The following is a 27016-nucleotide window of genomic DNA, read 5'->3' on the forward strand; positions in this document are numbered from 1 at the left end:
AATGATTAATATTACAGTGAGGTTGAGATAGATTCACAATTGGATGAATAAACAATCAAGCATGTCCATTCAACTATCAAGACATGACCATAACATTTTTACTAGTCCCTATGTCTGTATAATTTTTGAATGTAAACAAAGCACTCTTATCAAAATTTCAGCACACTAAGTGAAAATGGATAGGAAGTAATTTGATCCCAGAATCAATATTTTATAAACTTATATTGATATTTGAAATTAGAGCAAATTGAGTAAGAAGAAGAAAAGCAATAAGTGGGAACTTCTCATCTCAGATAGAAAGTCATTTATAAAATCAATGATAGGCAAATTATGTATTAAAAAGTGTGTTCATAAGACCAAATGGTTTCAAATTGTCCCCAAAGCAAGGTTGAGTCGATAGAATAGTTTATAAACATTCAACCCAAAGTTTGTACTGAACTTATGATCCAACAATGTTCAGAAGGCATGGGATATACCTGTCAAAATTGAGCCTAGACTCAGGTAGATAAAGCTTGGATTTTGGCTTTGCAACATTTTGCTTTTGATAATTACTTATCCATTCTGTGACTCAGTTTCCTCATAAGCAACGTTCCAAAACAACAACAAAAAACCTCATAAGCTAAAAGGAAGGAATTTGATCAATACTGTGTACTTTGCATGACAAAAGCTAAATAAATTTATCTGTTCTGAAGTATTATGTCTTCACTCAATGATGCATTTTAAGACTTTAAGACGTGCACTAAAAATAATTTTCATCCAGGTTAGCCTCAAAAGAGTGGTGAAGAGTTTAAAAATAGTATGTTAATAGTTACATTCATAGGGCAAGTACAGGGTGGGGCAAAAGTAGGTTTACATTTGTGATGAGCAGGAACACAGTTTATTCTTGTATTTTTACTTTGTAATTATTGTATTATTGTCTATATGGAAATATGGACAATAATACAACTGTAAACCTACTTTCGCCTCACTCTTCATATTAAAGAGGGTATTTATATAAGAACTGGTAGCTATCCTTAAATATTTGAAGGGTTTTCATGGTCAAATTAGAGTAGCACCATTCTGGGTAACTCCTAAAAAGACACCAGAACCACAAAGTTATAGGGAGGTTCATGGGAGGTTTCATCTATGGAAAAGAAATATGTACATGTATAATTTTTAAAAACATAAGTATATTAATTTTATATATTTTTATAATTTTACTTATAAATATATAAATTTAGCAATCAGAGTTGTTCAAATGTATAGTGAGTTACCATAGCTGATGGTGAAGTCTCTGTGTTCAGTGTTTTAAGCTATGACTAGGGTTTTCTCAGAGGTCTCTCTCCTTGGTTTGCAGATGGCCATCTTCTTTCTTTGTCCACACATGGTTTTTAATCTGTGTTGTGGCCTAATTTTCCTTTTATTGTAGTCATATTGGATTAAGGCCCACCCATGTGACACCATGCTATCTTATTTATTTTTTTAAAGGCTCTGTCTCCAAATACAGTCCATTCATGGTTATTAGTGGTTAGGACTTCAACATACGGATTTCAGATGAACACAATTCAGCACATTAACACTAGAGGACCATTCCTGCCTGACCTTGTTTCTTCTCACTCTCCAACCTGTGCCTGATCGCTCTGATCTCATACTCCCTGATCCAACCATAGCATGGCCTGTCTCTTCTAATCCTAGCACTGATGTCCTTCCCTGTTTCACAAGCTGGTTGCATTTGGGCCTCACGTGAAAGAGTACCTATTAATCAGCAAATAAAATCATTTCCACAAATTTTAGATGACTTAAAGCGGTAGTGTTATATTATAATCTTCCTGCAAATTTTGTTGACTTCAGCAGAAATCCAGCTCATGAGGTTTCTGTCTTTCAATTTTTTAAGATTATTTTTTAAAAAGGAAATAAAAAATACTTTGAAAATAAATCAAATGTAGAATTACTACAAATATATCCCTTTTGTAATGAATTATATATGGTGAGTATATAATGAAAAGCTACAGCTTAGATATTATTCTACTGTTGCTTTAAATATAACAGAAAATCAATAATTGTTAAATTGATTAGAAAAACTATTTTCATAAATCAGTCATAAGTGTTGTCATTGTATTTTATTCTTCTAAACATGATTTTTTTTAGTGAATTCATGTATTGAAGGGGAAGATAATCAGACAAACATCAGGAAAATTTAATTAGAACATATTGTATAAAGTTAAGAAAACACAAAATTATAAACATTGAAATGGGGGAAAGAAGAAACCTAGCCATAAATGTTATTTGAGAGCTAAAATCATTCTATTAACATAGCAATTTTTATTCGTCTACAAAGTTACATAGTTACTTTTAGGATCACAAAATGTGAAATGACTAAATGATTGCTTCTAAGTTAAATAAAACACTGTCTTATTAGCAGCAAATTACCTGCCTACTGCTTACTAAAATTATTGTTCACTTTTATCTTAATTTAATAGTTCCCAATAAAAGTAATATATTTGTATTAATAAATACATAAAGAATTTTGGGACTGCAGTGAACTCTTCATATACATATCTTAAGCTTCGATGATTATGTTATAGTTATTATTTTGGAGGGGAAATGTTTGAATAAAATTGCAGACAAAAACAAATCAATGCCATGATTTTTTAAAACTTTACAAGTTCATCAATGAAAATGGCTCCTCAGATGTGTGGCAATTACTATTCCTGCCTTTTCCTACATATTTAAATCATGGTTTCACATACAGTGAATTTGTCTACCTATGAGTAGAGTATCTTGAACAACATGGGCTTATACAATATCAGTCATCTAGAGACTTAATGTTGCTTCTCCATTCAGTTAAATGATTTGGAATACCTTAGCTAACTCTTTTGCATTGATTTTATTGGGGTAACCTTGATTAATAAAAGTACATAGGTTTCAGGTATACAATTTTGTAACTCATCATCTGTTTTATTGTATTGTGTGTTTGTCATCCCAAGTCTTCTTCCATCACCATTTATCCCCCTTCCTTTACTTTCTCCCACCCCCTTCCCTATGGGAATTACCATACTATTGTCTATGTCTATGAGTCTTTCTTTTCTTTTTTCTCTTTTTTTCTTTGCTTAGCTACAATCTAAGCACTTTTTTGGCTGCAGCCACCGATGGGCTCTTGAGAGCAAGTGTGCTAGGGAACATTTTTAAAGGCATAATTTTCTACATGTCATATAATTTTTATGTAATTTTAAAATTGTGATGCTTGCCAGGAGCACATCAGGGCCTATTTAGAGACATGACTAACTTAGAGGTCTGCAAATCGTGATATAAAAAAAAGTTGGGCTCCTTTTACTTCTTTTATTTTATTTCCTAAACATCAGTATTTTTATGGTGATAGGAACATAAAAAAGTATGAAGACATTTAAAAAAGTATTGCATTTGAGCGTTTATAGAACCATTGAGAAATATGACTCACTGATGCAGTTTAGATGGAACATTATCTGACTCCTAGGAAGTGGTTAAGAACATGCCTTAATAAATTCTTTAAAAAAAATAAAAATGGGTTTATTTTCCTGAATGATGCTCTGAGATACTAAATATCCTCAGGTTATGAAATGGTGAGTCTAGACATTAGTAACAATACCCATTATGATATTTAATCTTCACACAAGGCTATTTTTCCACTGATTTTTAGGGAGAGTAGAAGAGAGAGGGAAAGACAGCAAGAAATATTGGTTTGAGAGAAACACATCAATTGGTTGCCTACTGCACAAGCCCCGACCAGGGCCCAGGCCAGGGAGGAGCTTGCAACCGAGATATGTGCCCTTGACTGGAATTGAACCCTAGACCCTTCAGTCTGCAGGCTGACACTCTATCCACTGAGCCAAACTGGCTAGGACTCCATTGTGATATTTAATGTTTATCTTCCCATTAGCAAAAAGTTGAAACTTGCAGAATCAGATTAATTGTGAAAAGTGGAACTTAAGAGGGTAAAATATTAAATTAGGCCTAAGTTGACTGTATAATTTTTTAATGAAAAAATTATATTCGTTTATTTTTCAATATAGATCAAATACTAAGTTTTCACTCAGCATCATTTGGAAAATATATCAAAGCACAAAGAATAAAACCCCTTTTAGCATTTTGATATGAAATTATCCAGATGTAAAAGCATTTATGCACTCATGTGCATGAGTCTATTATATGTTACATTAACCTTTTGCATTCGGATGTCGAGATTAAAATTACTCTTTGAATGTATCAATAATTTGAAATATAAAAAAATCCAAATAAATAAGTTTGTATGAAAAGAAACTCCAGTTTTTTATTCTACTGCCGCGCTTTGTAAAATCTGGGGTATTTAAAAAATTAAATCCCGAGTAGAATAAAGGAATCGAGAAAAAAGCAAGCGAGTGCAAAGGGTTAAGCTATCACACTATGGTACATTTTACATGTTTACCTATTCCCTTAAGTATTTGCCTCTTTCAAGTGATGCGCAGTGGGATCTTGGCTACATATCAGCAACACTACACATATATCTGGGAAAGCTAATAGGCAGAGAAAACATACAGTGGGCACAATCCCCCATGCTCTCAGCATACCAAAGGTTAGAATAGGCAGAGAGAATCTACAAGTGCATGCTGTCAAATTGTCAGTTCAGATGGCATACAGAGGCCATCTATTTGACTGTATAATAATGGATGCATTGTGAATGAATAAATGTCTCTGTAAGAAAGGGGAGGTATGAGAAAACCAGTAACAGAAATCATGTTTTGTTCTTGGACTCAGATCTGGTGAGCTAGTTCTCTGCTTTAGCTACTAAAAGAGGAAACCATTTTTCTCCAGAGAAAACTTGTCTTTTACCATCCCATAAATAACAGTAACATCATAAGTATATATACTTAGGTTTGCTGGGATATAAGATGCATTTTTCTCCATAATTTTGAATCCCATGAGCCTTTATCACACGTGGAAGTCCTTGCAACATTGGACAGTTGCTGTGTTCCCTTTAATGCTACTCTGCCCTGGAAAGCTCAACTGCTGGACCACCTACAGGGGCTTCAAGTCTGGCATCAACGATGGTAAGTAGCTCCCACACTAAGATGCCTTATGCCTTAGTCAGCTTGGGCTGCTATCACAAAATACCTTAGACGGAGTACCATAAACAGAAGCTTATTTCTCACAGTTCTGGAGGCTGGAAGTCCAAGATCAAGACGCTCACAGATTCCTCAGTGCTCTTCTTGGATTATGGAATGCTAACTTCTCACTGGATCCTCACCTGGCAGAGAGAGGAAGCTGTGGTGTCTCTCTATTCTTATGGGGCACTAATCCCATCATGGGGGCTCTAACCTCACACCCTCATCTAAATCTAATTACTTCCCAAAGTCCCAATTCCTAATACGACCATATTGAGGGGTAGCGCTTCATCCAATGTATGAATTTGTGGAAGACTCAGTCATTCAGACCACAGCACCTAGGTCCAGGTGTTATGGAATATTGTGAAGGATTATAATATATCCAATGTAAGATGGATAGTACTAGTGTTTATCTTTTTAATCAATTCTCCTGAAATTATGATGCAAGCTCTATCAAGGTACCTTATGTGCTCAGACCTTTTTCATAGCACGGTATTTAATATACTGATAAATATGCGTAAAAACAATTTGATATTACTTTGAAGGTAAACATGTGAGTATATAAAAAGGGGATCTGATTGAGTAAGAAGTTTGAGTCTATCTTTTTGAGGGCTCAAACTTATATGAAGAACTTGAAACTGATATCTGAAGAGGAAACCTTAAATCTTATACTGTATATAAAAAAGGAGAAGCTAAAAAAAAAAATAACAACAGACTGCCTAAAAGTAAATAGAGAACAGAAATATAATGAAAATATAACCAATAATAATACATGAAACATAGAACTATAGTTAAGAGATTTAATTAAAATATTGCTATGAAAATGATGATATCCTATGGTAGATTGTATCAAGAAAATGAATAGATTATAGTAATAAGCAACTTTACAAACAAAATTAGGGGCATAAATAGAATTTCAGTAGACTTTAAAAATAGCAAAAGGATATCTGACAACTTAATGCTGACCTTTAGAAACTTAGCTGAAAAGAACAAATAATTAGAAAGATATAGGCAAATCTTTTTACAAAATATATAAAAACTAAATATTTAGATCTCTAAAATATATGATAAATTAGTGTTCAAAATATTCACAAACAGAAATGTAAGAACCAAATAGTGTCACATGTGAGTTCTATAGTATTTAATTAACAGACAATTTAAATAATATTTTAAACAAGTTGTCCAGAGAAGAGAAAGAATAGATATATGACTCATCTCATTCTATGGGACCAGAAGAATCTTGATATCAAAGCCAGACAGAAAGTTACAGGGCAATACTATTTATGAATGTGTATTAAAACTTCTGAAGAACATTTTACAGATAAAATCTATCAGTTCATTAAAAAGAAAGACAATATATTTTGACTACATTAAGCCCATGTGAGGAATGCAATGATAGTTTAATATTATATTAATAAGACATTGATATAGTAATCTATAAAAGTCATTTGGCATTAGCTTTCAGAAATTAATGTTATCATTGTAATAAATAGGGCAAATATATTATAAATTTCTATACCTATTTATTACTATAAAATAAAATTTAAGTAATAAAAACAAGAGGTAAATGCTTTAATCTGATAAAGAATGTCTATCCAAAATAAGTGGCCAACATTATTCCTACTGGCAATCATTAAGCATTATCGTCATGAATGAAACGGAACATGGAACCCATAATAGCATATTCTATGCAAAAGGAATTTCCTAGTCCATGCAAAAAAGACATGAATGTGAGGAGAGAACCTCTGACTTACATAAAGAAAACTGTAAAAATATTCAATGATAGAATATTAGTAATTTTGCATTTCCATACTCCAGAAGCAAATTTTAAAATAATTTTTAAAAATTAATGATTTTAACAAAAGCAGAACATAAATCAAAAGATGCACATAGTACTCATGAAAAAATTTAAAAAATACCTAAAAATATTAATTATATCACTATTTTAAGGGTATTATTTCTTTGAAAATTAATTGATAGCTTTAATAGAATTTTAATTAAACTTCCAGCACAATATTTGAATAAATTGAAATAAAATATTTCTAAATTTCTAATAGAGGCAAAAGGACTAAGTGTAACAAAGACACTCCTAAAATAAGTGATTTCCTCCAGCTATTCAGGCATTTATGAAACTATATTAATTAAACTCATGTGGCAGTAAGTCAGAGATAAACACGCTAACCAATGAAACAGAATGTGAGCCTAGAAAAAAACATGTACAGAGCTTGATGTACGGCCAAAGTAACATCATTTTTAGTTGAGAAAGAAGTGATCTATAAAATAAAGGTGGTAGGACAATGGTGGTGGGTATTCAACTGAGGTGTTAATCTGAGATTGCTTTTTTTTTTTTTTTTTTTTACCATACCCAGTAGACAAAGATAGAAATGATAAATACCAATTTCAGATGGATTAAAGATTTAAACCAGTATGGAGTTTCCTCAAAACACTAAAAATGGAACTCCTATTTGACCCAGGGATCCCATTTCTAGGAATATATCCCAAGAAACTAGAAACACCAATCAGAAAGGATATATGCACCCCTATGTTCATAGCAGCACAATTTACAATAGCTAAGATTTGGAAACAGCCTAAGTGCCCATCAGCAGATGAGTGGATTAAAAAACTGTGGTACATCTACACAATGGAATACTATGCTACAGTAAAAAGAAGGAATTCTTACCATTTGCAACAGCATGGATGGAATTGGAGAGCATTATGCTAAGCGAAATAAGCCAGTCAGAGAAAGATAAATATCACATGATCTCACTCATTTGTGGAATATAATGAACAACATAAACTGATGAACAAAAACAGATTCAGAGACAGAGAAGCATGGATCAGACCTTCAAACCTCAGAGGGAAGGTAGAGGAGGTTGGGGGTAAAGGGGAGAGAGATCAACCAAAGGAATTGTATGCATGCATATACACCTAACCAATGGACACAGACACCACGGGGGTGAGGGCACGAGTGGAGAGTTGGGGGAGGGGGAATGAGGGGATAAGAACACATATGTAATACCTTAATACATTTTTTAATTTAATAAATCTTTATTGTTCAGATTATTACAATTGTTCCTCTTCCCCCCCCCCCCCATAGCTCCCCTCCACCCGGTTCCCACCCCACCCTCTGCCCTTACCTGCCCCCCACTGTCCTCATCCATAGGTGTACGATTTTTGTCCAGTCTCTTCCTGCACCCCCCACACCCTTTTCCCCCCTGAGAATTGTCAGTCCACTCCTTTTCTATGCCCCTGATTCTATTATATTCACCAGTTTATTCTGTTCATCAGATTTTTTATTCACTTGATTTTTAGATTTACTTGTTGATAGATATGCATTTGTTGTTCATAATTTTTATCTTTACCTTTTTCTTCTTCTTCCTCTTCTTAAAGAATACCTTTCAGCATTTCATATAATACTGGTTTGGTGGTGATGAACTCCTTTAGCTTTTTCTTATCTGTGAAGCTCTTTATCTGACCTTCAATTCTGAATGATAGCTTTGCTGGGTAGAGTAATCTTGGTTGTAGGTTCTTGCTATTCATCACCTTGAATATTTCTTGCCACTCCCTTCTGGCCTGCATAGTTTCTGTTGAGAAATCAGCTGACAATCGTGTGGGTTCTCCTTTGTAGGTAATTAACTGCTTTTCTCTTGCTGCTTTTAATATTTTCTCTTTGTCTGTTGCTCTTGGCATTTTAATTATGATGTGTCTTGGTGTGGTCCTCTTTGGATTCTCTTGGTTGGGGTTCTGTGTGCTTCCTGGACTTGTAAGTCTATTTCTTTCACCAGGTGGGAGAAGTTTACAGTCATTATTCAAATAGGTTTTCAGTATCTTGCTCTCTCTCTCTTCTGGCACCCCCATAATTCGGATGTTGGTACACTTGAGGTTGTCCCAGAGGTTCCTTACACTATCTTCAAATTTTTGGATTCTTTTTGCTTTTTGCTTTTCTGGAGGAGTGTTTTTTGCTTCTTTGTATTTCAAATCTTTGACTTGATTCTTGCAGTCCTCTAGTCTGCTGTTAGGTCTCTGTATAATGTTTTTTATTTCAGTCAGTGTATGTTTAATTTCTAGTTGGTCCTTTTTCATATCCTCGAGGGTCTCGCTAAATTTATAGACCTTTTCTAGAAAATTCTTGAAAAACCTTATAACTGTGGTTTTGAATTCTATATCCAATCGTTTGCTTTCCTCCATTTCTTTCATTTGTGATCTGTTTCTTTGTCTCCGCATTTTCACTGCTTCCCTGAGTTGGTAGAGTAGCTTTATGTGGTAGGTGTCCTATAGGGCACAGTGGCTCAGCCTCTCCAGTTACCTGAGGTGGACACTCTTGGTGCACCCTTTTGTGGACTGTGTGCTCAGCCTTGTTGTAGTTAAGTCTTGATTGTTGTTGGTATCACTGGCAGGAGTTGACCTCAAGGCCAATTGGCTGTGAGGATCAGCTGTGTCTACGCTGGAAGAACTTCTGTGCTGGAGACACTCTTATGAGACAAGACTTGCAAAATTGCAAAAGCCTCTGTGCTCAGCTTGGATGGCGTGGAGTTTCAGGGCGGAGCAGACAACCTTGGTTTCCCGTCAGCCCTGCCCTATGAGGCCCCTGGGTCTCAGTGTCCCTCGGTAATTGCTGCAAGCACCTCTGAGAGAAAGCTGCCCTCGAGTTTTGCCCACTGTCAGACAGTCCAGTTTCTCCCCGAATGAGTCAGGGTTCCCAGAAACTCACCCAGAACTGGAGTTCAGTGCAGTCTGGAGCTTTTGTCTCCCTCCCGCTTTAGAAAGCCAGCCACACACTCAGCCACCCGTGCATTCAGCAGTCACTCCTCTCCGCGCGCGCGTGCCTCCGGACCTCTGCCTTCCACAGCTCCTGAGTCTCAGTGTGCTTTCTCTTTTCCTGACAGTACAGATTTCCCCCAAATAAGTCTGGTTTCTTAGAGTCTCGCCCAGGACTGGAGTTCAGTGCAGTTGGGGGTTTCCATCTCCTTCCCGCTTTAGAAAGCCAACCGTGCACTCAGCTGCCCGTCCTCTCTGCATGCGCGTCTCTGTACCTCAGCCTTTTGCAGCTTCTCTGAGTCTCAATGTGCTTTCCTCTTTTCTTCTAGTTGTAGAATTTCCACTCAGCCAGCTTTCCTGTGGTTCTGGATGGTGTCCATTTTGTCTTTTAGTTGTAGTTTTGATATTGTTGTGCGAGGCAGCAGTTTAGGTGTTTACTTATGCCACCATCTTGGTTTCTCCCCATAAAATTTTGTTTTAAATAAATAAACTTAAAAGCAAATTTGAAGGCAATATTAGCTACCTTAATTACTGTGTTCTCATAAAGTGTACTATCCAAAGCCAAAAAAGGATTGCATGAATAAACTAAAATATCAAAAGCTGCTTATTGAAATGAATTATAAAGAAAATAAGACAATCCACAAACCAGAGCAAGATATTTGAAAAATATTTGTAATCACTTTCAATAGTTTTACCCCATAGAAAATAAAGAGGAAAAATCAAATATAAAAATAGGCAAAAGACAAGTATAGACATTTTAAAGAAACAAAGAATACATGTCTCTACAAAGAACTGAAGCCATCATTTTTGTTATTATGGAAATGCATACACATCACAATATGATACAATTTTATATTTACTAGATAAGCAAAAAGTAAGATAGCTAACAATACCAAATTTTGGCAAGGGTGTGGATCAACAGAGGCTTTTATACATTCTAGTGAGATAGAAAATTGCTAAAAATCACTCTGGGAAAAAATATGTCTTTATCTTTTAAAATATGCAAAACCAAAATTTAGAAATTTTATTTCCAAGCATGCACATTTGTGCCAGGAAACATGGTAAAATGTTCAAAGCAAGAATCATTTATGATAGCTAACTAGAAACAACAGAGGTGTCTCTAGACTGGAGGACAGATTAGTAAATCTGGCTATATTCATGTAATGTGGGGACTGGCAAACTATGGCCCATGAGCCAAAGATGATGACTCCTGTTTCAGTAAATCATATTTTAGTGAAACAGCCATACTCATTGGTTTATATATTGTGTATGGCAGCTTCTATATCACTGCAGAGTTCGATATGCCATACAAAGCCAAATATATTTCCTATATATTTACTCACAGAAAAAGTTTGCTAAACCCTGGCCTAATGGAGTATTACACAAAAGTGAAAATGAAAGAACCATGAAACAGCATGAATGACTTGAAGAAACATAATGATAACTTAATGATAACTAGAGAATGATACTATATTTTAATGAAGCTCTAATGAGGCAATATATCTTTAGGAATACAGACATATATTTATTATAAAATACAAAAATATTCAAGTCTAATGAATAACAATTCTGATCATTAGTTATCTGTATTATGGTGGCAAGCAGCTGGACAGATTAGAATTTGCAATATTATAATTCCTGTTGAGTGACAAGTTTAAAAGCATTTATTTTATTATTTATAATTATATTTTACATATTCAGTATATCTTTATATCAGTTATCATATTACTTTAATTCTAATATAAAGTAGCCTTAGTCAGAGTAGGGAAAATATGTGCATATCTGTCTATTTATAAATAATCCACATATGGGAAGAGGAAGTGGAAAATCTCTTAGTAAATGAAAGAGAAAGATATATTCAAAGAAGAGTAAGCTGTGTGTGTGTGTTCACATGTGTTTTATTATCTTCATCCTAAATAAAGTATTACATTTGAATAGCAACATATAGTAGTGGTTTGAAGGGGGATTTGAAAACAGAGTATGTGGATTTAAATTATAATACTCCACTTCCTAGCTCTTTAAACTTGAACAATTTAACCCATCCATAGAGATTCTACATTCTCAAATGGTAGAATAGCACTTCGTAGAGGAGCTTCAAAATGATGTCTGTTTTTGTTTTATTTGTAATATATTATTGAGAAATGTTATTCTTGCAACTAGAATAACCTTTAATTTAGAGAAATATTTAGGAAACTGGAAGGCAAATTCCAAAGTGCATAATATAAAGTAGCTTCCTGGTTTAAACATTTTTGAGAAAAAGGAAAAAATAATCCTGATCAGATGGGCTTGCCCATGTGTGTCACTCTTCTGATTTTTTCTTAGTTATGCATGCATTAAAACAAAACAAAACAAAGAAACCTTAACATTTTGAAGTTGGAAGGAGCATGAGAATATTCTGAATCTGTTTGTACTTCAGGCATTAGAAAATATTTTCCACCATGTAGTGAGGATGTACTTGCTTATTTCAAAATCTGCATTGTTTCTCTCATGTTTAATCCTTGTAACTTTTTTTCAATTTGAATAGATCTCCTAGATCTATCAATGTCATCATATACTTTTAAGACTGGCTCTGTTGGGTTGTACACATTTCAGATCCAAGTTCATGAACTCAGCAGTATGTGTCAGGCTATCCAATTAAATGGCTAATATATATTTCACTACTTGCAATGTCATAAGCTTCTACACTGAAATGATATAATTTCAGAAGAAAATCTATTTTACAGTTAAGTTAGGATCTTTTTACCTTTTTCTTTATTTTTATTTTTTCAAATGCAGTTGACATTCAATATTATATTCATGTGTACCATATGGTGGTAGACATTCATATAACTTACAAAGTGATCCTCCCAGTAACTCTAATACCTACCTGTCATTATAACCTTTGAAAGACCCTATTGGTTTTAAGGACCAGCTTGGAAAACTTGACTCCAGTATATACTTCTCCTTTTATAGATAAATAAACTGATCCTAGACAGGTTAAGCAATTTGTCTACAATGGGACATCATGATTCTTGCAAGTATGTTGATTTATTTTTCCCATCAATCTCATACATAATGTGGATAACTTCATAATTATTTACTCTCATCTTATGCTTTACTAAAATGAGACCTACATTGGATAATGATGTTCCTGTATTAATCAGCATTTTCCAGAGAAACCAAACCAATAGGAAATATCTAAGAGGATATTTATTATAAGAGTTGGGCCATGCAATTACAGATGCCAAGAAGTCCTAAGATCTGCCATATGCAATCTGAAGAACCAGTGGACCTGGTGATCTAATTTGCTCTGAATCCCATGACCTGAGAACCAATGGAGCCAATATTGTAAGTATGGTTTTAAAGGCCCGAAAATTTGGGAGCTGATGGCATAAGCCCTGGTCTGAAAGCCTGAGACCCAGAAATGCCGATGTTTCATGGCAGAAGATGAATGCCTCTGCTCAAGCAAAGAGAACACATTCACCCTTTTTGTTCTATTTGAACCCTCAAAAGACAGGATGATGCCTTCCCACATTGGTGAAAGCAATCTTCTTTACTCTACTGATTAAAATGCTAATCTTCTCCAGATACACTCTTACATTCATATCCAGAGTTGGTTTTTATCAGCAATCTTGTCATTCTTTAGGCCAGTCAAGTTGACACATAAAAATTAACCATCACAGTGCCCAAGACCATCCACTGAGCTTGAAGTGATCCGTGACTGAAAACTTTGTTTTTAGAATGGTGTTTTTATGATGTTTTCACTTTAATATTACACCACAGTACAGGCAGATTGATGGGGTGGGGGAGAGGGGTATTCTTTATTCCAACATTTGAGCTTAGTATGTCATACTTGTTACTTTTCCCTAATCAAGAGTTTTAAATGAATAGAACATCCCTAGGCATCATTTGTTTTGCATTGACTATTACTTCTGCAACATGTGATATGAGATCCCTTTGCCCTGTAGAAAAATGTCAAGAATTCCTAACCATTTTCGGGTTCTTGACACCTTTGTTATCCAGCAACTGAGGCACTGTCATCATGTCAGCAATGCTGATCCTTTTCTTTCCTAACAACACTGCAATTGTCACTTTGCTGAAAGACATCTTAGAAAATTCAGATACTTGCCAACTGTTAGACAGAGCAACCTTAAAACCTGAGTGTTGCTAAGGAGCACCATTCTAAACCACAGGAGTGGGCGAAATGCTCCTCATGCACCTTAATAATAATTGTTCAGAGAGTTGTGTGTCTTGAGAAAACTGTTGAGGCTGGCAGAAGCTGGAGTTTAAAATGCTGAAAGCAGACTAGCTCCTTTCGATCAGGAAGGCTCTGCTGATGTTGCTTCAACAGAACAGTCAGGTATGCACTTCAAATCCAGACTCAGAGGTATATGACCTAGATTATTCCAACTAATGCTTATGTGACGACTAATACTCTTACCTGTCTTCACATATATACCATTCAATCCATTCAACAACCACACATTGCTGGGATTTTATTTACCCTCCACATAAGTACGGGGCCAGCAGACAATTTCATAGTCAAAGGGGAAAATGAATAACTTGCACAGGTAGAACTAGATTTAAGAAAAAACCACAAGAGAGAGTGAAGGAACCCAGGTCATTGTCACTAGATCTGTAAGTGAAAGGATGGTTACCAGCAATCAGCAAGGCTTGTCGCTGTAGGAGAGGATATCCTTGGAAAAAATTCAGCATTGTCAATCTTCAGCCTGGCACAGAGGACCAAGGGCATAAGGATGGAACTTCTATTATTACCCTTTGCTGGTATCTGTTTCACTAAAGCCAAGTGAATGTCAGAAGGCCAAGATTTTTGGTTGGTTCATTCCATAATAATCAACCTCCCGAGGCATAGAGCGGGAAGAGAGATGGAGTGTAGTTATGCACAGGCAAATTGAGCACGCCCAGCACATTCACATTTTACAAAGGAGGTACATGAGCTTGCAGAGGTTACATAACTTGTCTTAGATGAAAAAGCATGTAGTTGGTGAGATGGAATTTAATTTATAATCTTCCAACACAAAGTTCCGTGTTTTTGTTCCTATATGACCATTACAGCACTTCTCATTAAAAATGAATTTATTCATTCTACTTTCCCTTTTCTGCAACATAGACTTTTATTTTAGTTGAAGTCAAAGGAGTATAAAAACACATCTCAGAGTAATAAATGCATGTGCATATTTTAGCAGCACAACCTGAAGTTATTCTTTATCTCTTTCAACCAACCAGGCTTTTATCAGAGATCCTTAAATACACATACACATTCATACTTAGTGTACCCATAAAATATGTAAATCATGATAAATACTAATACTTTTAAAAAATACATTGTTAGCCCAGCTGACGTGGCTCAGTGGTTGACCTATGAACCAGGAGGTCGAGGTTCAATTCCTGGTCAGGGACACATGCCTGGGTTGTGGGTTCCATCCCCAGTGTGGGGAGTGCAGGAGGCAGTCGATCAAAGATTCTCTCTCATCACTGATATTTCTATCCCTCTCCCTTCCTCTCTGAAATCAATAAAAATATTTTTAAAAATACATTGCTACACTTTTCAAAAAATTAGAGTATCTATAATAATAAAATTAGAGTATCTATAATAATCTATAATAATAAAAGCATAATATGCAAATTAGACCAGATGTCCTTCTGAATGTCCTTCCGGATGACCTTCCAGATGAAGCTGGAGTTGCGAGGGCCAAAGCCCTTGCACAAATTTCATGCATCGGGCCTCTAGTTTTATAATAAAATTATTTTCTACTTAAATATTCTCCCAAAAGGTATTTTTTAATTGTGTAAGCTAATATTCAGCCATCCATCTCTATTTGAAATCAATAATTACAAAAACTTTTATTCATGAGGCATGTTATTCAATACTGTGAAACAAAAATTTAAGACATTTTCCTTATTGAAAGAGGATCTTGATGTGTTGATATAGTTCTAAGAAGTGAATTGTACGTTACTTTTTAATAGGATAGTTTCACAGCAATGTATTTGACTAAAGAAGCCAATAGTACCTTTCCAGAAAGACAAATTTTTGACACACGAATTGCCTTTCCAAAACCAGAATATGAAAGCACTGTGTCTCTTGTCTGCACGAGACTTGAAGATAAGGAGTCACTTGAAGTTGATGCTGACTTTTTAGGAGGTGGATCCTCAAGATTTTGAAGAAATGCAGAGCAGCAGCCTCCTGGCATGCAGATTGCCAAGAGTTCAGTACACAACAATCATGAGATAAAATTAAGGTTAATAGACACTTCCAAATGAACCACTTTAAAAGCCAGGTAACTTTTTTTGTTTTTTGTTAATTCTTACTCCAGAATAATTTTCCATTGAATTTTAGAGAAAGTGGAAGAGAGAAGGAAAGACAGAGAGAAACATCAATGTGAGATAAACACATCAATTGGTTGCTTTCTGCAAGAGCCCCGACAAGGGCCTGGGCCAGGGGGGAGTCTGCAACTGAGGTAGGTTCCCTTGACTAGAATCAAATTCGGGACCCTTCGGTCCAAAAGCCGACACTCTATCCACTGAGCCAAACCAGCTAGGGCGCAGATAACTTTTTATTGTTCAAATTAGACTTAAGTTGGCAAATGAAATATGTAAGTATCAACACTATGCTAACATGGCACTCCTAGTCTTCTCACCTCTGCATCTAGAGGCACATGAGCCCTTTGATTCATAGCAAATAAAATGTCACAAAGATAGTAAAATTTGGGCATAGTTGTTGAGCATCTGATCAAGAAATAGATATTTAAATTGTTTAATATCTGATATTTCTCTTTCAACATAGTCCTTCAACATCATGTCTTTTAGAAATCTATAGACAAATTAATTATCTATATATTTAACCCTTTGCACTCGCTTGCTTTTTTCTCGATTCCTTTATTCTAATGCTAACCGTGTCGAGTCACACTCGACATCCGAGTGCAAAAGGTTAAAACCCTAATATGCAAATAGACCAAACAGCAGAACAACTGAACAACTGGTCACTATGATGTGCGCTGACCACCAGGGGGCGCGAGTGGAACATGGCAGGTGTCAGGAGCAGGCGGGCATCAGCCACAGTGGGATGGTGGAGCAGGTGAGCGGGGGTGCCAGACCAAGGTGGGGAGCCGGTTGCTGTCATCGGGGCAAGCCTCTGATGGTTACTGAAAATTCTTTGCTCCTATGTCCCGCAGTCCTGGTGCTCGCACCCGCTGCTGGTGCCAGGCACCAGTCCCAATTGCTCTGCACCATCAGTGGGTGCAAGCGGCGGCTGCCAGCCCTGATTGCCCCTTAGGGCTTCTCCGCCTCCCCCTGCTCCTGAGGGGCAATCAGGGCAGCAGCCACTGCTCTTGCCAGCTGAAAGCACCAGCCCCAATCGTTCCACGCCATCAGCAGATGTGAGCGGGGCCAGCGCTGTCAGTGCATGGGAGTGGTGGTGGCGGGAGCAGGGCTGCTGGCAGAGAGGGGACCAGGGGCCACAGTAGGAGGGGCCAGGCAGGGGCACAGAGGATGTGCCGAGACCCACCCATGTGCCCACCGCAGCCTCACAGCCCTCAGTTCCTTTTAAGGTGCACAAATTCGTGCACTGGGCCCCTAGTATACAATAAAAACCTATAATGACAATATAAATCAAATAAAAATGACCTAGTCCCTTCCTTGTAATTGTTAGTTATTTGGTCACTTTCTATCCACACAAAAATATAAGGAGGGAGCAGGGTGTGTAATCTGTAGTTGTTTGACTTACAAATTGTTCTCATTAGTATTAATCAGGAGTTCTTGGAATTGGAGTTTCTTATTAACTCAGTGTTAGTACTAATGCTCCTGGAGGGAATTCCATTCTAAAGAAGCCAACAAACACAGCCAGATGAGAACCAGCTCCTTTGTTATAAAGGACACAATCAATCATTTTTCATGACTGGGCAGGAGACACTCTGTGAATGGAGGAAGCACACATGTCTCAGCTACCTCCATTCTACATACCTAATTAATACTGTAATCCAGAGGTTCGGCTGCTTGTCTCAATGAAATCCAAACCCATGAGCAGGGGCAGCTGCAAAAGGAAAGAGGTTTTATTCAGGAGCCACAGGACCTGGGAGAATGGGGGACTCCCATCTCAAAGTCCAATCTATCTTCCTGCTCAAGCCCTTCCTCCCTTTTTTTTTTTTTTCTTTTCTATTCAACCATATTTTTAGGTTTTGACTGTGCTGAGTGTAAGCACCCCTGCGGTCATCTTGACCAATGGGGGAAGACTCCCAAGCACTCTGACGGACTGTGGTAACAGTACCACCTGTTGGAATGCTAAAGAACCTGGAGAAATACAAAAGTTCAAGACTTAAAGGGAATATTTTGGACACAAGGTGCAGTAAATAACAAGCCATTATAAACGTTTGTTCATGGAATGCCTGGTTTTACTGAGTCTCAATTATTTGCCACTCTGAAGTTTGACCAATCTAGCAATGTTTTATGGTAACACTAAGTTCCTGAAATGGCTGTACATAAGTTCACAAGCAGCATGTTGTTGTTAAGTTAATAATTATAGGTACTGTTTTACATGAAACAATCCCAGTTTACACCCCTTTTTCTAGGATAATATTTAATTATGCCATCCTTTATTCTGAAAAAGGTTCCTGTGTGGACAAATCACAAAGCCATCCTAATTACTGGGTGTCTTAGAAAACAGATAGAAATTCTTTTTATTTTATTTTAAAGAAGGAACTAAATATTAGAAAGATAGGATTGTTTTCATTATGAATTTTATTATGTCCAATAAAATTCCGTTTACATGGACAATATATATAAATACTGTGATTATAAATAAATGGTATAAGAATCTTAGGTGTGGTCATTACCCCATATACATAATTATGTAGTCTATTTGCCATTTGATATGTATTTTTTGAAATGAATAATACCCAGAATCAAAACAATGGCAATAAAATTAAAAAGCAAAAGCACATAAGAGACATAGTAAAGTACTGAATAATTTGCATTTTTAAAAAAATAAAGAATGCAGCCTGGCTGGAGTGGCTCAGTTGTTGAGAGTCAACCTATGAACCAGGAGGTCATGGTTTGATTCCTGGTCAGGGCACATGCCCGGGTTTTGGGCTGGATCACTAGAAGGCCGTGCAGAAGGTACCGATCAATAATTCTCTCTCATCACTGATGATTCTATCTCTCTCTCCCCCGCCCCGCCCCATTTCTCTCTGAAATCAATAATAAAAATATATATATATTTTTTAAAAAAGAATGCAGCCCTAACCAGTTTGGCTCAGTGGATAGAGCGTCAGCCTGCAGTTTGAAGGGTCTTGGTTTGTTCTGTCCAAGGGCACATGCCTGTGCTGGGGGCTCCATTCCCAGTGTGGGGTGTGCAGGAGGCAGCTAATCAATGATTCTCTCTCATCATTTATGTTTCTATCTATCTCTCCCTGTCCCTTCCTCTCTGAAATCAATTTTTTAAAAAAGAATACATATTCTTGATGTTGGCAGATTTAAGAAATATATATCTGAATCAACAACATAATTTAGTTTCTCAAATAATATCATTTTCTTGGCATTAATTTTAAAATTGCCAGCCTAATCATGTATGCTACTGGATAAAAATTGAATTGCCTAAAAATTATTTAATTTCAGACATGGCCTAATTTATTTTTCTCTAAGTCTTTCATTTGAGCATAGTATTTAGGTCTTTAGAGCTATCAAGTATATATAAAATTTTGAAACATGACATTAAAAAGGTGACTTCTGATTGTTGTAGTTGCCAAGAAATATATTTCCAAATATAGCCATTTTATCAAAAATTCTAGTTAAATCTACTTTTATAGGATTTCAAGCAAAGCCCTTTTAATAAACATAGCTTTTCCTTAATTCAAGTAATAAAGGCCAAACTTTTTATGAATGTTATGTTTTGAAAAAGAATTAATTTTATTCAAAAATTATTTTAAATAATTTAAACTTGCCACCTTTAATCATGACCTTAAAGTTGTTTTTAGCAGCTAGTCCAAAGTGACTTTGAAATTTAGTATTCCAGAATAAAATAAGAAATTAATGAAATTAAAGACCTTCAAAGGAATTAATAAGTATCCAGTAAGAGAATAGTTATAGAAGTAAAAGAGGAAAAACATATATTGAGCATATGAAGTTAATCAGAACTGAAGTTTTTGAAAAAGCAATTAGCAAGACTAGATTATTAATAACTCACTGTGGGAAGACCATAATATTTAAAAACAAGATAACATGTGCTCACTGTTGCAGAGTCTTATTTAATTATTAAGAATTATACACACACTTACACACATATACACACACACACACACACACACACACACACACACACATTCTCCCTTGTGTAACAGAGTTCACTGCAGAAAGGCTTCAAAAAATTGCAGTTCACACCAATTTAAATCAATTAAGCATTATTTCAATTAAATAAACTTTGTAGTATGTACTAAGCAAAAACTAAAATGAGGCTGCCTGTTTTTTTGTTGTTGCTGTTTTGGGAAATCAATATCGTTCCATGGATTTAATTTTGCTCTTCAGGTATTTTACTTGGAAGAGACTGTACTCAGCATTATGTCATGTTAATCCTTGCACTTGAGTAGACTCTTCATGCTGACTTAGATTTTACCAGCGATATAGTGAATAGACTTGTAGTTCATCAGTTACAGTACACTTTTGCTCATTGATCAAATGGAACGTTTGGCAAACAAAACAAAACAAAACTGGAATGCATGCAATGAATGGTATATGAAAGACATAAAAAGCATTGCTCAGTGTTTAAAATAAGTTTGCAAACATGCCAAGTTATGTTAATCTTTATAGAGTCTGATGGAACTTTGATGATATAGTAAAATAATACCTTGGATAGTTTTGATTTTTTTTTTTTTTGTAATGGAGAATATGAGTCTGGAATGTAAACTGACCAGGTTATAGTGGAAACTTTCCTTGGCAATTGAATTTACCATCCACAAGAATATAGTAAACTAGAGGCCCAGGGCACGAAATCATGCACATGTAGGGTCCCTAGGTCTTGCCTGTGATCAAGGCCATCTTCTGCATACTCGCCAGTCCCCAGTCCCACCCCACCACCACCCCCACCCCAGTTTGCCATGGTTCCCCAATCGCAGCATAGCTCCAGTTCTCAGGAGCCTGCGGGCCGGGGTGAGGGACCAAGAGGTCGGCCTTTGCGCCCACTTGCCAGTCTTGCCCCACTGCCACTCACCTCATTCGCCGTGGTTCCCCATTCATCATGTTGCAATCAAAGCCTGCGAGCTGGGTGGGAGAGGGACCGAGAGATGGTCAATGCACCTCATGGCAACTGGTCAAGTGGTCATTACGGTCATTACACTTGGGGTTGATAGCTTATTTTATTATATAGAACTAGAGGCCAGGTGCACGAATTCGTGCACAGTGGGGTCCCTCGGCTTGGCCTACGGGATCAGTCCAAAACTGGCTCTCCAACATCCCCTGCGGGGTCCCTGATTGCGAGAGGGCGCAGACCAAGCCAAGTTACCCTACCGGTGCACAATTGGACCCAGGGAGGGATGCAGGAGGTTGGCCAGCTAGGGAAGGACTGCGGGAGGGCTCCAGGGCATGTCCAGCCCATCTCGTTCAGTACCAATCAGCCAAACCCCAGTAACAAGCTAATCTACTGGTAAGAGCTTCTGGCCCCTGGTGGTCAGTGCATGTCATAGTGAGCGGTTGAGTGGCTTTAGCATATCATTAGCATATTACGCTTTGATTGGTTGAACAGACAACTGGACACTTAGCATATTATGCTTTTATTATATAGGATAGGTTCTTATAAAGCATCTGCTTTATTTTTTCTGGAGCCACAAAGTCATGTAGGAATAGCTTTATACATTATTTTCAAAGGAGACTTAATATACAGTCTACATAAATAAAAAAACTTGATGGATATTGGATGCCTACTTTTTTAGTTTTGATAATTAATGATTATATTTAAGAATGAGTTATATTTTAAAGATACTAAATAGTTATGAATGAAAAACTTTATTGAAGCTATCTAAAACTAATTCAGCAGGAAGGGTAAAGTATAGACAAAAAAGTTGTTACAGAAGTGAAATTGTTAAAGCTGTCCAATGGATTCATGGAATTTTGTTGTAGTATTTTTATATATTGAACATTTTTCATAATGTCAATGTTTCCACAACAAAGATAAATATCACCTCATATATACCTATACAAATACTTGTACATGAATGTTCATAGCAGCATTATTTATGCACACACAAAAAAGAAATAACTCAAATGCCCCTGAAAAGGATAAACAAAATGTACCATATTCATATAACTAAATACTACTTAGAAGTAAAAAAAAAACAAATAAACAAAAAATTCCCCTCACTTCTGATACACACAGCAGCATAAATAAATATTTTAAAAATCATGTTAAATGAGAGGAATCTGAAACTATAGACTACATTTTGTATTGTTTTATTTATATAAATTTTTAGAAAATTAACAACTATAGAAACCAGACCTATTTTTTTTCAAGGTAGAGTGATGGGAATTGGATTGATTGCAAAACAGAATGAGAGTGCTTTATGAAATGATGGAGGTATTATAACACTATGTTATCACTGTCGCATGATTATAAAATTTGTAAGAATTAGCAAACAATGTACTCTTAGAGTAGGTAAATATTATATTATACAAAATACTTGAGGCCCAGTGCACAAAATTTGTGCATGGGGGTGGAGGGGCGCAGAACGGCTGTCCCTCAGCCCAGCCTGCACCCTCTCCAATCTGGAATCCCATGGGGGATATCCAACTGCTGATAAACTGGCAGTCAGACATCCCTCTCACAATCCAGGATTACTGGCTTCTAACCATTCACCTGCCTGCCTGATCGCCCCCTAACAGCTCCCCTGCCGTACTGATTGATACCTAATTGCTCCCCTGTTGGCCTGATCGCCCCCAACTGCCCTCCCCTGCAAGCCTGGTCTCCCCTAACAGCTCTCCCCTGCTAGCCATCTTGTGGTGGCCATCTTGTGGCAGCCATCTTGTGATGACGTGAGGGCATTGCGCAACGGTGCAAGAGCCACCTAGGCTTTTATTAGTATAGATAACATGCTGTTTTTTAAAGAAAAATTCAAGAAAACTTTTCCTAAATTAAATAGTTTATATGTGTTAATTACCAATTTAGAGATGAAAATTAGCAAAAATTTTGTATGGTTATCCATAATACTTTTGATATTTCATGAACTGGTACAGAAGTATATGTTTCACACAAGGAAACTTATGGATGTAGAAGAGGCATTTACTGTCACATTTTGCAGCCATCTGTGGATAATGTTTTCTGAGCGAAATCTGTAGAACTATGGCATTAGACATTTTCCATGTATTATTTAATCCAATATGAGGTTATCAGTATCATGTCCTTTATTTTTACAGATGAAGAGCTGGGGTAAGAGAGATTAAATAACCTGTTCTAAGTCAACCAACTAGAAAATGGAAAAGATGGGATTCATAGTCTGACCCATCTAGTTCCTGATCAATATTATACACTGTAGAGTCCCTTTGATGCCCTAAGAGTGTAGGGGCTTAACAAAAAATGCTACACCTAATTAATGGAATTCCAACTGTTAGACCTAGTCACATCTCTGCAGGAGCTTACAATGTACATGGAAAGAAGGAACCTGTGTGTTAAGTTTCACTTCTAATAAACTTTGAACAGAATGAAGTTCCCTCCCTCACTAGAAGACTGATAATTATCCCAGGCTGTCACTTTTTCTAAGCGTGGAATGACAGGACAGACTCTGTTAAAATACCATATTTATTCTCAGGGTGTTCACTCTTTGAGGAATCCTATGATATGCAAAAACAGACCTAGTCTAAAACTAGTCACAGGTAATCATTCCACAGGCTTAAGGATAACATTCCTCCCTATTGTCTCTACCAAGTTGTGTGTGTGTGTTTAATGCCAAATTATTTACTGAAGCATTTATAAGTTTTGATATACTAGAGCAAATTAATAACTTAAGAAAGTAGCCTCCCCTCTCCCCCATCCCGCCACCAGAGGCATAGTGAGGAAGGTTACAGAAAGTTTTCTAATCTGGTTTGCTGATCTCAGTCATGGGCAAGAGCTTAGTACCAAAGTGAAATTGGGTAGAACGGCAGGAGAGAAGAGATTCCTAGTCCAGAAACTTTTTGTTTGTTTTTGTTTTTAGAGACAAAAGTCATTCAAAGGAAACACAGAATTGAGTGATTGTCATCTGGTTGAGAGAAAAGTGCAACTTTGATATGTTTCCCACACTCTCGTAGGTATTTCATGGTATCTGTATCTAAAGATAGCATGCACGATACTTTTCATTTGCCACTTCAAATCCTCTCTCTGCTCTTTTTCATTTTGCTCTGATCCCAGGAGATTGTCCTGTAATCACTGTGTCAGTGGTCCCATCTCACTGTAGCTTCTGGCAGTATTCAACAAATGAGAAGCAGCTTCGGAGAGGACAGAGTTAGGTGGCTAAGGGTTGACTGTGTCCCTTGGAGACCATAGCTTATTTCTCACATAGTCAACCTGCTTATGCTGCAGTCCTTACAACTGGCAGAAGCCAATTTCAGCATGTCATAATTACAAGAGTTTTATCAAAAGGTTGATGAAACTTGGGGGCTCAACAAGGGCTGAGTCACATATGTAATTACCTATTGGAGTGGCTAGAGGGCACTTCCCCCAAACCTGAATAGGATGATAGTCTGCCAGACAACTCAGGGCATCTTCATCTACATGTTATTGCCTCCTGTTGGCCAAACACCTGAACAGCTGTAGGCTATTCCCCAATCTGACAATGCTTCTATAAACCCTACTCTTTAAAGTGTATGTCTCCACCTTGCCTTAGGATAATTTGTGTTAATAAAAAGCACAGGGTCCTGAGACAGGAAGTACTAAGAATGAAGAACTTGGAACTTTTAGCTCCTTTAGCTGAAGCTCCTCTGACTCCCAATGCCTTTCAAAAGTATCTTTCATCTTTGGACTCTTACTTAATCTACGCACAGCCTTTCTCGAGATTGCTGAACCCTTCTTAATGCTGGGACAAGAGCACTGGCATACAACCCTCTGAACCTTCATGCCTAGATGTGGTAATCACCACATCTCCCACTGTGACTGGCTGCTAGGGCTTGCATTGCTACTTACTGGCTTCTTTTTCCTTTCTGAAAAAAATTTAATATGTTTTTGTTGATTTCAGAGAGGAAGTCTGAGGAAGAGAGAGATAGAAATATCAATGATGAGAGGAATCATTGATTGGCTGCCTCTTGCACACCCTACACTGTGGATCAAGCCTGCAACCCAGGCATGTACCCTGACCAGGAATAGAACTGTGACTTTCTGGTTCATAGGTCGCTGAGGCATGTCAGTTGGGACTTATTAGTTTCTTTGGATTGTTTACACACATTTGTACAGGGTTCTCTTATCATTTTCCTTAAATTATCCGGGTTAAATATGCCACTTCTTTTTAAAGACATCTTGAATGATACTTATCTAAAAAGCCAACACAATTTTCTATTTAGTAATTTTTTTACAAAACAGTGCTCCTGCTTTTAATCCTTCACCTGTCCCAATATTGGTGAATATTGTTGCCAGTTTGATAAACAACTTTGCCACTTTCCTGTTAAACAAGATCCACTAGTATTTTTGTTTGTTTGATTGCTTACTGGTTTGTGTTTAAACTTACATATTATGGCTTATGATGATATTTGGTGAGTATTTTCATCTCTAAGATAAAATACCAAAGTACTTAAGCACTCAGCTTTCTTTAACTCCAGTTTTCTTTTACATTCTTATCCAGTCTCTGTCCTCTATTCTATCCAGAGTGGGTAGTAACTGTTCCAAAATATGTCCAATTTCATTCAACTCCATTTGAGTCAATTCAGCACAATTTAAGTAATGCCACCTTTCTTAAGTACTGCTAATTTCCAAAAGTATCTTCTAGCTCCTGAGCTCTGGATAAAAATGGGCTAGATGGATGTTGAAAAGATTAGAATAGATACAATATAACATAAAACAAAGCCCCACAAAAGGTGTCACTGACCACTCTGTAAACCCCCATAGAATACAGGGATGCATTTAAAAACAAAAGCCTAAATTTATTTGATAAACTGAATCCCTGATCATGAGGAATAAATCATGAAGTTTTTTGGGGGGGCATAAAAGAAAATATGTACATATGTACAGTCTGAATGCATTTCTTACCAGTACATTGGTTTCATGCTCTCTGAATAGCTTGCAATACATTTTTCATCTTCACCTTGTCTCTGGCTTAGAGGGAAAAAATAGACCCACCATTCATTAGTATCATCCATTCATCTATTCATGTAATCCATCCCTCCACTATCTAGTCATTACAAGAGTGGTTAGCCAACACTAGCACTAGTTTCATAAGCTTTTTCAAGGTGTGAAATATGAAAATATGCTCAGGTAAACTTAACTCAGGAGCGATCAATCTGATAATTGAAAACTGATACTCTCTAACCACCATCAAGAATCTATAAATTAAAAAAAAAATAATCTAGAAACTTATACTCAGTTAGGGGCGGGAAACTCTACACTCAAATAATTTTTCAATCTTGATGATAAGCTACAACAATTAACTGAATTGTATTCTGAATTGCTTGGCTTACTGCTATATTAATAGCTATTGCTGTGTAATAAAGAATAATGACATCATAACTCAGTGGCATTCAAAATTAAACATGTATTTCTTACCTGTCGACGGGTCAGCTAGAGCAGCTTTGTTCCACTTGTGTTCATTCTGGGTCCCAAGGTGAAAGAACATCTGCTGATGAATGTGATACGGAATTTTTTGACTGGAACCCGTATTCTTTGTCCACCGGAATGGAAGAATGAATCCACGGACAGAAAGTGGTATAGCAAAGGTGGAGATTTATTGAAGAACAAGTACAGACTCCCACGTAGGGAGAGGGAAAGAGTCCCACAGAACGGACTCCCATGTAGGGAGGGGGAAACGGTCCCCCTGAGTTCCTTTTCCCTATGGCTTATAAAGGCTACAGATCCTGGTGCCTTGATATCCCCTCTGATTGGTCACTATTCCCTTAGACTGGTTACTATAGTAACTCCTGGGCTCAAAGGTGGAACCTCACATGGGACATGTGAGGTTCTCCCCCGCCCCCACCCCTCCTTCCCTATTGTTTTTCTATTCCCTTTG

Source organism: Eptesicus fuscus, chromosome 2 (assembly GCF_027574615.1).
Source record: "Eptesicus fuscus isolate TK198812 chromosome 2, DD_ASM_mEF_20220401, whole genome shotgun sequence".
In the NCBI taxonomy this organism is placed as follows: Eukaryota; Metazoa; Chordata; class Mammalia; order Chiroptera; family Vespertilionidae; genus Eptesicus; species Eptesicus fuscus.